This window comes from Agelaius phoeniceus, chromosome 1 (genome assembly GCF_051311805.1).
Source record: "Agelaius phoeniceus isolate bAgePho1 chromosome 1, bAgePho1.hap1, whole genome shotgun sequence".
Classification (NCBI taxonomy): Eukaryota; Metazoa; Chordata; class Aves; order Passeriformes; family Icteridae; genus Agelaius; species Agelaius phoeniceus.
Genome location: NC_135265.1, coordinates 144133090 through 144149478, shown reverse-complemented (window position 1 = coordinate 144149478; position 16389 = coordinate 144133090). Strand labels below are relative to the sequence as shown.

At 39.2% G+C, this 16389-nt stretch overlaps 1 long non-coding RNA gene across 2 annotated transcripts in view; it reads right to left on the bottom strand.

Moving 5' to 3' along the window:
- Positions 1-743: 743 nt before the first annotated feature.
- LOC143695562 (uncharacterized) overlaps positions 744-16389 on the bottom strand; it is a 98425-nt gene continuing 82779 nt past the window's right edge. Inside the window, exons 3-4 of one of the 2 annotated variants that reach the window (XR_013184906.1) lie at positions 11331-11442; positions 744-8122 (exon numbers count right to left, since the gene is read on the bottom strand). This is a non-coding gene — a long non-coding RNA (uncharacterized LOC143695562). The remainder of the gene's footprint in view (positions 8123-11330; positions 11443-16389) is intronic. The other variant, XR_013184907.1, reaches the window with a different exon arrangement.

The window sequence follows — 16389 nt, the reverse complement described above, 5'->3', positions numbered from 1 at the left end:
ATTCTGCTAAAGTTCCTGTCTCTGGGGATTCAAACATTGGGGTTGTATAGATAATTCTACAGCCACTTGACTTGAAAAAGTTCATTTTTGCGGTGTGATCCTCAGTCTTCATTTTCTTTATATAGTTGCACTTATTCAAAAATTATTTTGAATTTACTGGGTAGGACATTTAAAAAGGAGAAAGATGAGAAAATAGGGAATGAAGATTTTAAAGTGAAATTGAAATATGCACAGCCTTACCCATTGCAGAGGAAAATATTGTGGGAGATATGCCATTGGCCATGGGCTATTATGTTTTCATTGCCAGCTCTTTGTTCAGCTCTCACAGCATCACCAGGTTTCTGCTGGGGATAGCACTATCTGTGGCTCAGCTCACTACTGCAAGGCAGAGACTTTACAATCATCCCACTGAAAGTCTTTGCATGCAGAGGAAATGTTAGATAAGCTCAAAGCTTTGAATGGTAGGTTTGCTTATTTACTGATATTATAAATCCTAACTCTTCAACATCCAACTAAAAAACAATTTAATGATGGCTATTGTCCCACAAACCCAAGAAGTACCTCAAAACATTTTTAAATTTTAAAAGCCTGAGGAAAATTTATCCGTCAACATTAGAATTACAAATGTTTTTTGTAAAACAAAAAAACCCAAAAAACAAACAAAAAAAAATCTGTCAACATTAGAATTACAAATGTTTTTACTATCATTTTATTCTTGACTGAATCAAATAGGTTGATATGTTTGAAAAGCAGAAACAACAACAAAAAATATCCAGGTGTCACAGAAACACATAAAGATAAATATTGGAGGAGATCTCTTGATCAAAGCAGGACTGCCTTGAAAGATAGATCTGGGTCTTGCTTAGGGTCATGACAAGACTAGTTTTGAACCTCTCTAAGGATGAAGATTTCACAATCTCTCTGGGCACCTTATCCAGTGCTGCACCATTCTTACAGTTGTTTTGTTTTTTTTCCTAAACTCATGACCGGTTTGAATATTATTGGATTTATTTTCTTGTCCCTCTAATCAAACAGCATATTTATATCATCAGCAATGCTTGAAAATATGTATAGACTTAAGTCAAAGTAGGATTTATGTTAGAAGGTATTTATAGAGTTTGGATCTATATATTAAACAGTCAGGTCTTCTAAGAGGACATAAAATCTGGAGCTTTGTATTTACTGTCTCAAGTCTTTGGTCTTTAAATCAAACAAACTGTACACCAAAAAAATATCAACAGCAAAGTGAAATCTCTATATGCAATGTGGCCACTTTAGTTACAAGAGGAAAACAAAGGGGCACTTCATTATTCTGTCAATATTTCCCAGGTTATTTTCTCTGCATGTATTCTTAGTTGTTCCTATTCCCCACTACTTTGGATCTAAGTTAATGTACATTGGACAAATTAATCCTTAAATTTTCCTGAACACTTATGATGATTACCTGTCATTTCTCCATCCATCTCTCCTCCCACTAATCCTTGTTTTATATTTTAGGAAATACTAGATTTCAGATTTCCAAAACATCAGCTCAAGATGTGAAGTATTTTAATAGACCAAAACATGTTTTTAGACCAAAACTATCCCCAAACTGTGCAACACTTTAAAGAAGTAACTGAAAAGGAAAACAAGAAGATGAGACAACCAAGAGATGCTTTTTAGTAAAATAAACTCCTTTTCAAAAAGCCTGCACAAGTTTCATGGTATGCCAATGTACTCAGAACTCCACAAGCGAAACCAAAGGAATTTTGACACTTCCACATACTTGCTTGCATTTTGCAGCTTCTCAAAATACAAGTTCAGAAGAGAAAATATAGTTACTTCCTATGTCTATGTAAAACCAATTCAACAGATTAGAGTGATAATTTAATGTCTTTCTGATTCCTTTAAAACTTCCAAAATTTGTACCGGTTCTTTAGTAGTTCAAAAATATTGTGTCATCAATTAATTTTTTTTTGTAAATTTAAGTCGCACCAGTTCTCACAAGCTCAGTTTCATTCTGGAGACAGAATGGCTCTATGCCAAATGTGCATATTTCTCTTATCATCTTCTAGACTGTATCATTCATCCTTCTTAAACTGATACATTTTTCTAGTTAGAGTAGTGAATGGGGCATTTTATCCAGTCTTATAAGTCATTACCTCTGTTAATGTTAGCATTAACAGAGCAGTGGACCTCTGCAACAGATTGTTTCAGTTTTCTATGAATTAGTTCCCTTAGCTGTATTGGAAGATAATGATTTATTTTGATGAGCCTTAGATACAGTGTTTTAAAGTATACATCTTTCTTCAGCATGCCAGACCAAGATCACCTTCTCCCAGAGAGATCTAACCGAAGAAGCAGAAATGCAGCCTACTGGCCTAAACTCTAAATGGACTGCGATACAAATTTCTGAAAATAAAGTCCTACAAGTCCACTGTGAATTGATTGTTTATAACAGATTCAGATTCCTGGTTCTCTCATATTAGTCCACTTCACAGAATCACTAAATCACAGAGTCACAGAACATGCTGAGTGGGGAGGAACCCACAAGCATCACAGAGTCCAACAATTAACCCTGCACAGGACCATCCCCAAGAGTCACACCATGTGCCTGAGAGCATCATCCAAACACTTCTTGGGCTATGTAAGGATTGGTGCTGTGTCCACTTCCCCAGGGAGCCTGTTCCAGGCCCCAGCCACCCCCTCTGTATGGAATGTTTTCCTAATATCCAACATCACCCCTCTGCCTTGCCTGCCCTGCCTGTCCCTCCTGAGGAGCCTGTAACCATCCAATGGGGCACCCCACTCACAGGAATCATCCCATCAGATTTTCCTTATGCCAGTGATGTCAAATCTCTGGGACCAGGCCAAAGCTTCAAACTCCTGTTGTTTGTTCCTTATGCTGTGTGCATTGGGACAGAAGCATTTCAAGTGTGTTTCATTGTAGACAATGCTTCATGGAGCAGATTATGGGATCCTACTATCATTCAGGTCCTCAGGTTTTGGTGTGCTATCTCATTGCTTATCACTGGCAAGCCTGCCTTATGCCTTTGAAAGCTCAACCTATGAGCCCTGCTAGCTCCTGTGCTAAAACTGTGGAAGTACCAGTGTGTCCAGAACTTCTTCAGAGCCCTTCAAATTATATTCTACCACATGGTATTAAAACAGCCCATGTCAGCTACTTGAAATGTCACTCTCCTGTATTACAGAACCATCTAAATTATCAATATGAGGGCACACAGCCATCCATCAAGGGCCCTGTGGGCCTCTGCTTCAAATGACAGTCCTGGGATAAGTCCTGCTGAAGACACTAAAAGGACTCCCATGAAAGAACCTAGCTCGGGTGAACAAAAATGCACTTTTAATTCCTCCATTTTTATCATCTAAGCAATTCCTTAGACATCTTAAGCATTCATCCCTTAATCCATATTTAGAAGGCTTTATGCAGTAATCCATCATGTGAAACCTTGTTGAGAGCTTCCCTGAAAATCCATCTGTAAAATGTCTACCAGGCTTCTTTCTATGTAAGCCAATTATTATTCCATTTAAAAATGTAATCAGAATTGTTTGTCATAATTTCTTCTTCCCAAACCTATGCTGATTCATTCTTATTACATTTTCATTCTTCAAATGCAGCTTTAAACTCTCTGTGAACATTATCTCAAAAATGTCTTAATACTGTTGTTGGATTTAATGAACTTAATTTTCATCATCTTTCCCAGACTCTTCCCTTATATGACGTAAATATAATTAGTGTTTTCTAGTCTCCTGTTGCTTTTTCAGTGTTGAAGCACATTCTCAAAAAAAAAAAAAAATCACTTCTCAAACATCTTATAATTAGCCATGGAACCATAGACTCATAGAATCATTTAGTTTGGAGAAGACCTCGAGGATCAGCAAGTCCAACCTTTCATACAACACTGCCAGGTTCACCACTAAACCTAAATACCACATCTAGACATCTTTCAAGTACTTCCAGGAACAGTGAGTCCACCACTTCCCTGGGCAGCTTGTTCCAATGCTAAATAACACTATTGATGAAGAAATTTTTTCTAATATCCAATCTAAACGTCTCCTGGTGAAACTTGAGGCCATTTCCTCTGTTTCCTCCCTGGGAGGAGAGGCTGACCCTTGCCTGGCTACACCCTCCTGTCAGGCAGCTGTAGAGAGTGATAAGGTCTCCCCTGAGCCTCCTTTCCTCCAAGCTGAACACCCCCAGCTCCCTCAGCTGCTCCTCATAGCACTTGTGCTCCAGTCCCTTCCTCTTGTGCTCCACTGCTCTCCTCTGGACACTCCAGGCCCTCAATGTCTTTCTTGTAGTGAGGGGCCCAAAATTGGATACAGGATTTGAGGTGTGGCCTCAGCAGTGCCAAGCACAGGGGACAATCACTGCCCTGGTCCTGATGGCCACATTATTGCTGATACAAGGCAGGCTGCCATGCATCTCAGCCTTTTTATATTTTTTTGTTGTTATGTCTCCAAGGCATCCAATAAATGATGAAGGTTCTCCTTAGTTCTCCTTTTGTTGTTAATGTATTTATATAAACATTTTTACTGTCTTTTACAGCAGTAGGTAGATCAAGTTCTGTGGCCAAAGCCCTTCTTATTTTCTCACTGCATTAAACTCACAACATCCTTGTAGTCCACACCCTTTCTTCCAAAGGCCAAAACTCTTTTCCTTTCTGAATTCCAGCCAAAGCTCTCTGTTCAGTCAGGCTGGTCTTCTTCCCCACCCATTTCATCTTTCGGCACATGAGGACAGACTGTCCCTGCCCCTTTAGGATTTCCTTCTTGAAGAATGTTCTGCCTTCCTGGATTCCTTTGCACTTTGGGACTGCCTCCCAGGGGACTCTGTCAACCAATCTTCTAAACAGTACAAAGTCTGCCATCCAGAAATCTGAGGTTCTTTGAGAACTGAGAAGAATTGAGAGCTCTATCATTTCATGATCACTTTGCTCAAGATGGCCTTCAACAACCAAAAGTCCTTCTCTGTTCACAGATAGCAGATCCACTTGATGCATTCCCAAGCTGACCCCCTTACCAGTTGTCTCAGGAAGTTCTCATCCACATACTCCAATTCCCAGATTTCTTTCCTCTCTACTGTCTTGTATTTGCTGCAGACATCTGTTAACTTGAAGGGAACAAGGGAAAAGACAAGAACATAAGAAAAAGGGAAAATATGTTAACTTATTAGACAGCATCCAAAGGATTGCATGAGGATGGCGAAGGGGCTGGCAGGGAAGCTTTATGAGGGGTGGCTGAGGTCACTTGTTCTGTTGAGCCTTGAGAAGAGGAGGCTGAGGGGAGACCTCACTGTGGTCTTCCACATCCTTATAAGGGGGAGCGAAGGGGCAGGCACTGATCTCTTCACTCTTGTAACCAGTGACAGGACCCAAGGAAATGGCATGAAGCTGAGTCAGGGAACATTTAGGTTGGATATCAGGAAAAGGTCTTCACTGGAACATGTTCTCCAGGGAAGTGCTCACAGCACCAAGCTTGTCAGAGTTCAAGGATTTAGACAACAGTCTCAAGCACATGGTGTGAGTCTTAGGGTTTCCTGTGCAGGGCCAGGAGTTGGGCTCAATGATCCTGATGGGTTCCTTTCAATTCAACATTTTCTATGGTTCTATGATTCTCCCAGATGCTTATAGATTATTTTGTCTGCTTTTTCGTCCTGCTTGGGTGGTCTGTAACAGACTCCCACCGTGATACCTGTGTGTTGGCCTTCCTCCTGAATCTTATCCATAAACTCTTCACCCTTTCATCACCATCATCATGCTCTAGACAGTCAAAACACTCCCTTACATACAGGGCTACCCCATCGCCTCTCCTTTGCCTGTCTGCTGAAGAGTTTATAGCCATCCATTGCAGCATTCCAGCTGTGTGAGTCATCCCACCATGTTTCCATGATGACAGTCATGTCACAGTGTCACAGTTTCCTGCTGCACCATGGCTTCCAGCCCCTCCTGTTCATTGCCCACGCTGTGTGCATTGGTGTTGATGCACTTCTGCTGGGATGTTGAACCTGTAACATGATCCTATTTAATAATGCCTAATCTTAGCCTTCTACCAGGGGGGGTTCAGATCATGTATTAGGAAAAATTTCTTCATGGAAAGGGTTGTCAGCATTGGAACAGGCTGCCGAGGGAAGTCTGGTGACTGGAGTCACCATCCTAAAAGTGTCAAAAAATGTGCGGATATGGCACATAGAGACATGGTTTAGTGGTGAACATGATGCTGATTTTAGATTGAGTGTTGGACTGGAGGGTCCTGGAGGTTTTTCCAACCTTAATGATTCTATGATTCTATGATTTAATGTTATGTCACCAAACATTTAGAATGTCTGTCTCATCAAGGAGTCTGTGCTTTAGTGATATGCTGTATCAGTTGAAAAGTCAGAGCAGTAGAATACACATGAAAACTCCTGGCATTTTGGGAGGTTGAAGTTAGGTCTTAGTTCAGGACTGAACACATCTGCTCCTTTTGTGAAGAGAGGATAACTTCATCTAATTGCATATGATTCAGGTTGATCTAGAGCAGTTGCCAAATTAACAGGAGTTTTAAAGAGCAGCCCTTTCAATATTTATTCATATTCAATTGCATCTTACTGTACTCAAAGGTGTTCTGTGCAAACAGAGAATTTAGCAGAGTATTATTAACATATTGCTCTAGATATTCTATTCTATAAACCTTGTAGTTTATTCTCAGTTATGAAGAAATGACACCTCCATTAGGATACACCAGTAATCCCTGTCTCTGGTGGAATGAAATGTTTGTTTAAAGGAGGTCTTGGTTTTGACAAATGTCTCTTCCTTTTCATGCAGGCAGGCAAATTCAAAATGATGTTTCACTATATATATTATCATCATTTTAATTGAGAATTTCAGGTTTAGATGTGTGAATTATCATAAAAAAAGTTTATTTTACATGCATGGTCTCTTAGCTACTTGTGTTTCTCTGTGAAGTTCAGATGTCCTGCAACATTCCAATCTTAATGCAGTTTTTTTTCCCCAGGGCTCTTTCTACTCCTGGCCATCTTCACAGTAAATCTATTTTTCACTGCATGTCTCTGACAAGTTTTTAAATTTCTGATGGAAAAAACCCAAAACACTCCAGTTAGAATTTCTTTTCTAAATCTCTGTGAAATCTGCACTCAGATGTCACAGCCTTAGGGAATCATGTGTGTTTAGACTATCACAAAAATATGAACGTCATTGTGCAGCATGGATTCCAAAGCCAGTGGCTTTTACACAGCTACACCACTACATCTGTTCATCAGAACAATAAAGTTCCTTATGAATATTCAACAACTTGGAAACTTCTCTGAGCCCTAGAGGCTACTTTATCCCACTGTTTGGAAACAATATCTAAACCCTCATCAGTCAATTCCACAGGTAGTGTGATTATTTCTGAAGGATATAAGACATCCTTCTGCCCAAGATTCAGATGGCATTATGCAGTTTAGTTTGGAATTATTCCCTCAGACATTTTTAGGTTTTTTAATTTGTATTGAAATTTTAAGTATGAGTCAATCAACCAGCATGCTCAAGTTGGAACTTCATTATTTAAATAAAAATAATATTAAATGAGGGAGAGAAAATATATATTGTAACCACACTGTATTTGGCCTACAACTGTTGATATATTAACCACTAGATAACTACTAACAGAAGATGAACAGTAATTAACTATATTACGTATTTTTGAGCAAAAATTTGGTCTCTGATTTTGTAACATCACAGATATCTGCTGTAGATGACTCTCCTATTTTGCTATGTTAACCTTTACAGTTATGTTTCCAATGTCCAAACTATGAATGAACCCACATAATGCACTGTTCACATTGCTAGCAGTAAGCTAGCAAGCAACCTTTTGGCCCAAGAGAGAAAGATAGTGTCATATAGAAAGAAGGAATGTTTTGGAGAAATATAAATTTTGGGAAAGTCTGCAGAGTGAAATATATCTAGAAAAGAAATGCATTCTGAGAAAGAGGGTAACAGAAGGAAACATTTGGATAGGTATTATGATGCCAGCTTTGCATGTTGACTTTGGTGGTGTCCATGTGTCTCTCTTGTTTCTGCTGACCAGTTTCTACATTGTATTTCACTTCACAGCATCACCAGCAGCAGCACCCACACACCTGCAGAAACATACAGCTACAGTCAGGATTTCAGACATTGCTTTTGTGATTGCTGTTAATTCCACCATCCCTCACTGCCACAGCAGGACCTTTTTATGAGGTAGCACACCTCTACATATCTTTTAGAGTATTTCTTGAAGAGTTAAACACCGCCTAATAATTGGCTGAGATTCTGCCACTACACCAGCCTTGCTTTGACATTGTTCCTGTGTTTTGTTATTTTTCTCTACCACAGTTTTCTGCAGTCTTAGTCTGGAAAGAAGCTCCCTCTGGAAGACATCCAAGCTCATGGCAAAACAAGCTGGCTCTAAGAGTGTCTTTGGGCTCCATCCACCCCAGGCACTGCTGCTTTGGTAAAAGAGACATGTAGCCATGCCTGGTCCATCTTATTGCCAGTGCCATTTCAGCAGAGGGTCAGCAATCTGCCTTCCAGCTCACAGGCACTGAAATACTGGCATCACAGTACTGGCTGCCAGCCTAACACAACATTGGGCCTAAGCTCCCTTTGATATCCTCTATTGCTCAGTTGGAAAAACATCATTCTAGAGAGAACAAACACAAGAGGAATACATGTCCCCAGCAATGCCTGGAGTTTTCACACAGGAGTCAGCAAGCTTCACAAAATCTGTCCTGTTCTTGTGACTGCAGCTAAAAAAAACCCTGAATCATTTATCTGAAGCATGATAGAAAGTTTGAAAGAATGCTAATAGCTGAAAGCTTTAAAAGATCATCTATCCTATCATTAACCTTTCTGTCATTTACATCTCCTGCTTTTCACATGCATAAAATCAATCTGAACTGCCACTCACTCTTGCCTTAGAGGAAAATGAAAGTTTTAGCTCCACAGGACTGATGAAGGAGCAAATCAGTGACATGTCATAATGGTCAGATTTGGTGGCCTCAACCCAGATGCCAGTGGATGTAAGCTCCTATTTGCAGGTATTTATCATTCCATCTATCATATGTAACAAGAAGTAGCAGAGTAAAAATCAGTAGAATGATCATCCTAGCACTTCTTACAGTCTCACTCACAGAGATTAGGAATAGAACTGCTCACAGGCTGGGATACATGTACCATGACCTTAACTGTCCCATTCAGGGTTAGCCAGGGACAATCATAAAGCTTGGGCTGCTGCTGCCTGGACTGCTGCAGGACTCAGTGGTCGAGAGGTCTTCAGTCTCCTGCAAAGTTCACCCTGTCCTTCCAAAAGCAGCCTGCCACCAGAACAATGAAATCCAGTGCAGAAACAAAATCAAAGTAACAAAAAAAAAAATCAAAATCCTATTTTTACTGTTAGGAAATAATTTCAAATTTTTGCAAATTTCAACAGCTATATCCATGAGCAATGATCAGCTGCTTCTTACAACAAGCCATTTATGCAGGTGTATGACTGATGTTTAAATATCTATCACCATTTTTTCTCTCTCTTCTTTCTTTCTTGTGTTTACTTTCTGTTGTCGATTTTGCTAAATCTTGTGATGATTTGTGCACATGCCTAGTGTTAGTAAGTGGGTGAGTAATCTCAGTGAACTCAGGCAGTCTCACTGAGTTCCATTTGCCAGTGTTAGGGTCACATAGTCAAATCCACAGTCAGGAGCTTACAATCCAATGTAATAAAATAACACAATGCACACCAGGGAAGTAAGAGGTGTCCTGATATGGGAATACAGCCATGTGTCCTTGCCTTTGTACACATACAGAGGTGTAGATCGGTGCAACAGTTCAGAAGGAGGGAGAAAATGTAGCTATATAGCTTTCAGTTAATTATACAAAAACGAATGTTAAGAATAAATAAATTAATAATGTAAATCTTAGAATATTACATTATTCTAGAGATCTGGCTTAAAGAAGTCGGGTAATTTTATTATCAGCCCCAGTCATTAGGTTATTGTTGCAGGATGCAGAAAGATTCCTTTCAATTAAAGGTAATTATTTGTTCTGCAGTTGATAAATTATTTGCCAGCTTTGTCTAATACTGAAATTTTGGCTTTATGCATTCAAAATTATTTAAATTATTAACACACACATAAAGGAAGCAAAAGCTTGAAAGCAGAATGTGTTCCACCTCACATGGTTCTGCTTTTCCCGTGGGCCTGGAGTAGGGAAAGTGATTCTCAGTGCTTTTCTTTTTTCCCCCCCACTGCTTTTATTTGATTTAATGAGCTAGCCCCCCTGCAAGTTTATATTTATGAATTCATAATGTGAGCCAGCAATTTCTTATGCAAAGTTAAGTAATTTTGTTGCAGACTCTTTCTCTCACTCCCACCCAAAGATATTGTTAACTGTCACATTTTATAATAGCACCATCTTTCTTCCATTAAAGAAATTACTTCAATAAGATTCCAGCCTTTTCAAGTCATATCACAGGTAAAAACCTGAGTCATCACTCAATAAATAGTTTTAAATTTGGCTACCAAATAAGTAATATACAAGTTTAACTTGTGAAGCACAATTCCTTTCCTTCTGGAATTGCCTTCATTCTAATTTCTGCCAGGATATGATTTACAATGTGGAGCAACACTTTTCAGATAAGAGACACATATTCCAAAGCACATATGTTTGGTGTCCTCTTGCTGCATAATGCCATGTGCTGCTCAAAAGCTTCCTAAAGTCAGCTAAAGCTGTAGCACAACTTTGCTTCAAGAGGCTCTTTGTTCTGCCTCACCTTTTTCCCTGAAAGGTTAAAGGGCTGAGCTAGCTATTCACTAGGAAAATTAGTTGCTTGCAAATCTTTATTCAAATTCAGACAGCTAATAAATGCATCCCTTAGTGCCTACAACCCTTGAATATTCACAGATATTTGCTAGTTAAGATTTTTCATATTTATATTTTCCACATTTATTCATTATTTTCCCACCTTTTATTTGTGTTAATCCCTTGGTGGATGTTGAATGAAAGATTATATAAAAGCTACTGTGATTCAGGCAGCATTTGCAGATGGCAAAAAAAGGAACTCATGAAAAATTTTTGAAGATAGTACCTACTATCAACCTGGGTGACTCTCCGGGATGGTCCATAAATCTTTATATGCGCTAAAATCAAAAGTGGTCCATTAAGAGGAGAAAGGGAGGGTCAAATAATTTATATGTATTCATTTATCCAACTGTAGTTAGAATTATATCCCTGAAGCCTACAGGAATAGGCAACGAATCCTGTAAGTCTCTGAAAACTCTATAGGAACACAGCAGTTGGTATATTGGATCATACCTGAGGTACTCAGCATCTCCTGGTGGTCAGCAGCAAGTGTTTCAGAGGAATGTTGCAGTGTCTGCCTGTTTACAGCCCTCCTAGGCAAACTGTATTCGGAGTTTCTTTCTACCTTGGCAAAAGATGCAAGAAAAAATAAGTCTTTTAGAAATAAACATAGAGAAACATTTCCAAGGCCTAAGGGAAAGGTTAGGTCTTCTTGGTTTAGAACAAAACAAATATTATGCATGCCAAAAGAGAAAAAGATCAATTTCAGTATTAAAACAAACAGAAAAACCCACTACGCACCACCAAAACAAACTAAAATAAAAGAGATGCGTAGCCAAACAGAAAGGCAACAAAATTAAAGTGGATCAAAGACTTCAATTTTTTGCATATGTTAAAATTTACCCCATGCAGAAAGTCAGCAGAAGGCCCAGGCTCTGCTTTAGCTGTCTCTCCCTACCCTGAGAGCTTTCCTGAGACTTCCAACAGTTCACAGGCTCTATGCCTGCCCTTAGGACAGAGAAATATTTCACCCACAATACACAATCACCTCATATGAATCCCAGCCCATTATATCACCAAATCTAAGAGCTTAGCAAGATTTGGTTTTTCTTCACATTCAGATGTATGTGTTAAAAAGATGTTCATCCAGAGTTCCACCTTCACTTATAATTTAAATAAACACAGAGTGAAGCAGATCTGTAATCTACAAAATTTCTACCATGATGCCACCCAAGCATTCCAAAGCTTCCTTAAACTGTCCCTAAACACAGATCTCCCCTAGCTCAACGAGTCCCAAATCCTGCACCCTACACCCTCAATCAATTCCCATTTCTATAACTCTAGCAAGGGATATTTCCAGATGACAAGAGATGGGCAGATGCAGACCTGTGTGCTAGTCCCCATGCTATTTACTGTTACTTCAACTCCCTTCTCTAGTCCCAAACATTAATCACTGCCAGTCTCAGTCCTGGCATTAACTGAGACTGTACATTCCATAGGGCAGGGCTTGGTGTCTTCTTATCTTAACCAGTGAACAATTTTGTTCCAGGTAGGAGCTCACAGCTTCCTACTGGAAAGGAGGAACTGCTGTTACAAGCTGTCTCTGTATGAACAATCACAAAATTCTCCACAGACCCAGGAGATGTGACCAGAGTTGGACTGAAATGAGGAGCATGGCAACAAACTCATCACCCGGCTGATGACTTATGTACAGGTTTACAGTGAAAGGGAGGGATATTTACTGGGATTGAAAGATGTGAAAAAATCATAAGGCAAGGAAAATAGAGGCCAGTACCTGTTGCTTTACTGCCTGCCCACCTGCAACAGCTTTGTGGAGCAAATGAAGATGCAATGAAAGAGAGTCAGAAGAAAAGAGGTGAACAAAGAAGTTGATGTGGCTCTGGAAAGACTTAGAAGGCTGAGGAGTAGTCAAGGTATTACCCAATAAAAATAATTCTCAGAACTAGCTTTTTTACATCACTGTATCTTTTTTGTTATCTTCTGGAAAGACACAAAAGCCTCCCATGTAAGATTTCTATGCAATGAGATGGAAACTCATCTTTTGGAAGCAGAACCTTTAATGCTGACAGTTGTAGAAGTGCTGTAGGATGCTCTAGAATTTTCTGTCTACTTTCATTTACTAGCATGAAGGAGTTCCTGACAACTCCAAAGACAGACAATTAGTCACTACAATAAAGCAGGAATCCTTCCTTTATTGCAAACAAGCCTGTTTATCAGCTCAAGGAGACTGATAAAAGAAAATGTCATATCAAAATGCTCAATCAATGTAAGAAATAATGGATTGGTTAAGCAACTAGTTGTCCCACACAAAACAAATGAAAAACAAGCCTATTGGTATGCTATTCTAGTACAGCACATTTAAGTCATCAGTTACTCAGTGCTAGTACAAGGCTTTTACATTTGACAAGTAGGATATAACTTCAACTGTATCACCTGTATTTTAATTATTTTCATTAAAAGCAACTAAGCTGGAGGGAAAAGCCCATATATTGCCATTGCATACCATAACATACCACAAAGCTCACATTACCCCACCACAGTTCAGACCCCTAGCAATACTCTGTTACCATCACCCATTAAAAGGTTCAGTAAAAGCCATTCTGATTATACATTCCCAAAGAAAAATGACTAGGCTGCAGTGATATGAAAGTGCTTTTCTTTCATAAGTAAACTCCAACACTTTACTGTATAAAAATATCAGCAATAAACATGTGGAAAGAATTGGCTATACAGACTTCTGTTTGCCAGAATAATTCCTTCAATCTGTTGACACGCTCAAATTCTTCAGTCCTCCTTGGTTTCCAGTTTTGCCTGTACAGAAATTCAAAGTTTTACCTCTCCTAATTCTTTATAAGCTTCTCTTCTATTATTAGTTATCCAAACCAGATTTTTATTATTCTAACAAATCAAGCTAATAAAAATGAGAGCATCTCTTTTTCTGAGCGAGAAGATTTCATCACCTCAATTTAACCCTCAAACCTAGAACTCTCTGAAGGCCTCTTGATCACTTTGTGAGGCAGGGCCAGAAGCAAGGTGACCAACCTAGAGGAGGAGATGTGTCCCTAATGAGAGCACAAGCTTTGCACAAGTTGTACTCAGACAGAGGCCATTCCTCCTTTCCTGCAGGTTGTCCAATCACCACCATAGACAGCAATTTTTTGCATACATGCATATCTCCTTTGCAATAATTACATTAAGGAAAAAACCCTCTGAGAAGACAATTTAGTAAGGAGCCTGTGTTTTGACAGCTATGCCTAAAGAGATGATTTCATACTCAGAGGAAGAAAAGGCAAATGGCTTCACCTATTTAGGTTTGACATGGGCAAAACCAATACATCAAGCACAGACCTTAGGGCAGGAGCAGAAATCTTTGCATCTTAGGAGAACAAGAGGAGAAAGATTGAAATGTTGGAACTGAAGAGAAAAAGAAGAGAAAAATCAAGATGAGAGGGGAAGACTAGGACAGTTGAAAATCAAAAGAGCCATTTTTTTACAACTTCTGTTCATTAACAACTCATGCTAACACACCCTCTGCTCTGCAAAGGTCCAAGCTACTTTTGACCTATACTGAGCTTTACTCCCAAGTTTTTGAGAATAGTGACAGTTCAGACCTATTGAAATTCCAATGAAGTATCATTTTTCTTAGAAGATATGTCAGAGATGAGCTGTTATTTTTCTCTGAAATTGGAGATAACTATTAGTACCCAAATGAACAAACCTTTAAGAAATGTTGCAAACCTTTTAATTTGTAGTAGGAAGTTTCACAGTTTCTATATAAATATTAGAAAAAGTATCCCTTTAACCTTTTTCTGGATAGATATGTCTCTTTTCTGGATAGATATGACTGAAGTATCTGAGTATTTTGAGTATTCAGGTGTACTGCAAACAATCTCCAGAGGAAAAGAAGGAGAGGGTTTCTCTATTTTTTGTGTTTCTGGGAATACCTCCCTTAAGACAAGTTCCCAGTGGCCATTGTAAAAGCTGAATTTTACTCTCTTCATTGAATACTTGGCACAGGATTAACAGCAACATAAAAGAATAAGTCTCTTTAAACTGGAGGGGAATGTGATTTTGCCAGACATCTGCCCCATCTCCAGTTCTGCTCTTCACAAGCATGAAAAAGGGAATGGAGCACTCTTCACTATCTAAAAGAATTATTACAAAGCACAGGGATGGACAGACAGCAAAGAGGAATCACAGAAGAGCAGAGGGTGTTTGGAAGGTCCCAGGAGCACATTTGCAATCGGGGGCAGCTACCTCAACATCAAACACTGCAACACTGCTCCCTCCCTCCCTCCCTTCCAGGCAGTCCCTCTCTGGGGCTTGGGTGCCCATGTCCTCAGCAGGGGTTGAAAATTTTGACATTATATTGGTCTGCCAGATACTCCTTAAGTATATAAAGTATATTATTTTGTTTTCAGTACCAGAAGGCATTAATTGTCTGCCAAGGGAAGGGCTTCATGACATGCTAATTTCTTTTTTCCCTCCAAGAGATTTCAGGCATCATATAGGTAAAGCTCAGTGGAGATTCATTGCTCTTCAGCCTCCTCTGACAGTGTACAGTGGGAACGAGATGGGAAGAATCAGTGGGTAGAGTTGTCCACAGGGAAAGGGTAATGTCTAAGCACAGGTGTATATCTGTACAACCTTTATTTTAATGAAAAATTTTCCACATCTTTGCATACACCATCAATTGTCTGAAGCTCTCCTATCACTTACAAATGAGACCCTTCCTACCCTGACTGATATTTTTTTACCATGATCTTGTAAATACACTCAAATGCATGGGATCACCTAGAAGAAGCAGAATGCAATGTATTTGTAATCCCTGTAGTAACTAAGGACCACACACCATAGGTGTTAAACTTTTTCATATTTGTTTATTTTGAAGACCTGTAATGTTCATCTGAGCCACTGGGTATTTTTATATCAAGCTTTTTAGTCCATTTTGTAGGACCAGGAACCAACATCAAATGGGTGTCAAGTGAAGGACATCTTATACCACTAATGGATGCAATTACATTAAATGGCTATTTTATGTCCTCCTTTTTTTATTAATTTAGCTTTCTGACTTTGACAGCATACCAGTAGACATAATGAGTTCTTTTGCATATTTTGATCATTTCAATTATCACGGCATCTCAAAACCTTTACTGACCTATTTTGATGCAAGCAATAAAACCTGTAGTAAAAGATGATCCATTGTAAAGACCTAATGTCATAAAATTGCTGATCCAAAACGGAAAAGTACAAGAGCTGGCAGAGTAAGTCAGTGAAGAATGGTTATCCCATCCCACACAAAATAAGCTCAAGGAAAGACTATCTGTGTGGAAACCAGGTTGCACACAGTCTGTTAACACTCAGAAATAAAATCTGCATGATTTTCCTCAGGCATCTTGTGGAGGCATGGCCAGATTCCAAGAAATTCAAAGCACAGAGGAATTCCATGCCTTCCTGTTAAGGTCAATGCAGTACAAGTTTCAGCACCTCCTCTTTAACTAGAAAAGTTGTGGTGGTGATGGAAATGAAAGCACCCAGATTTCACAGGCAC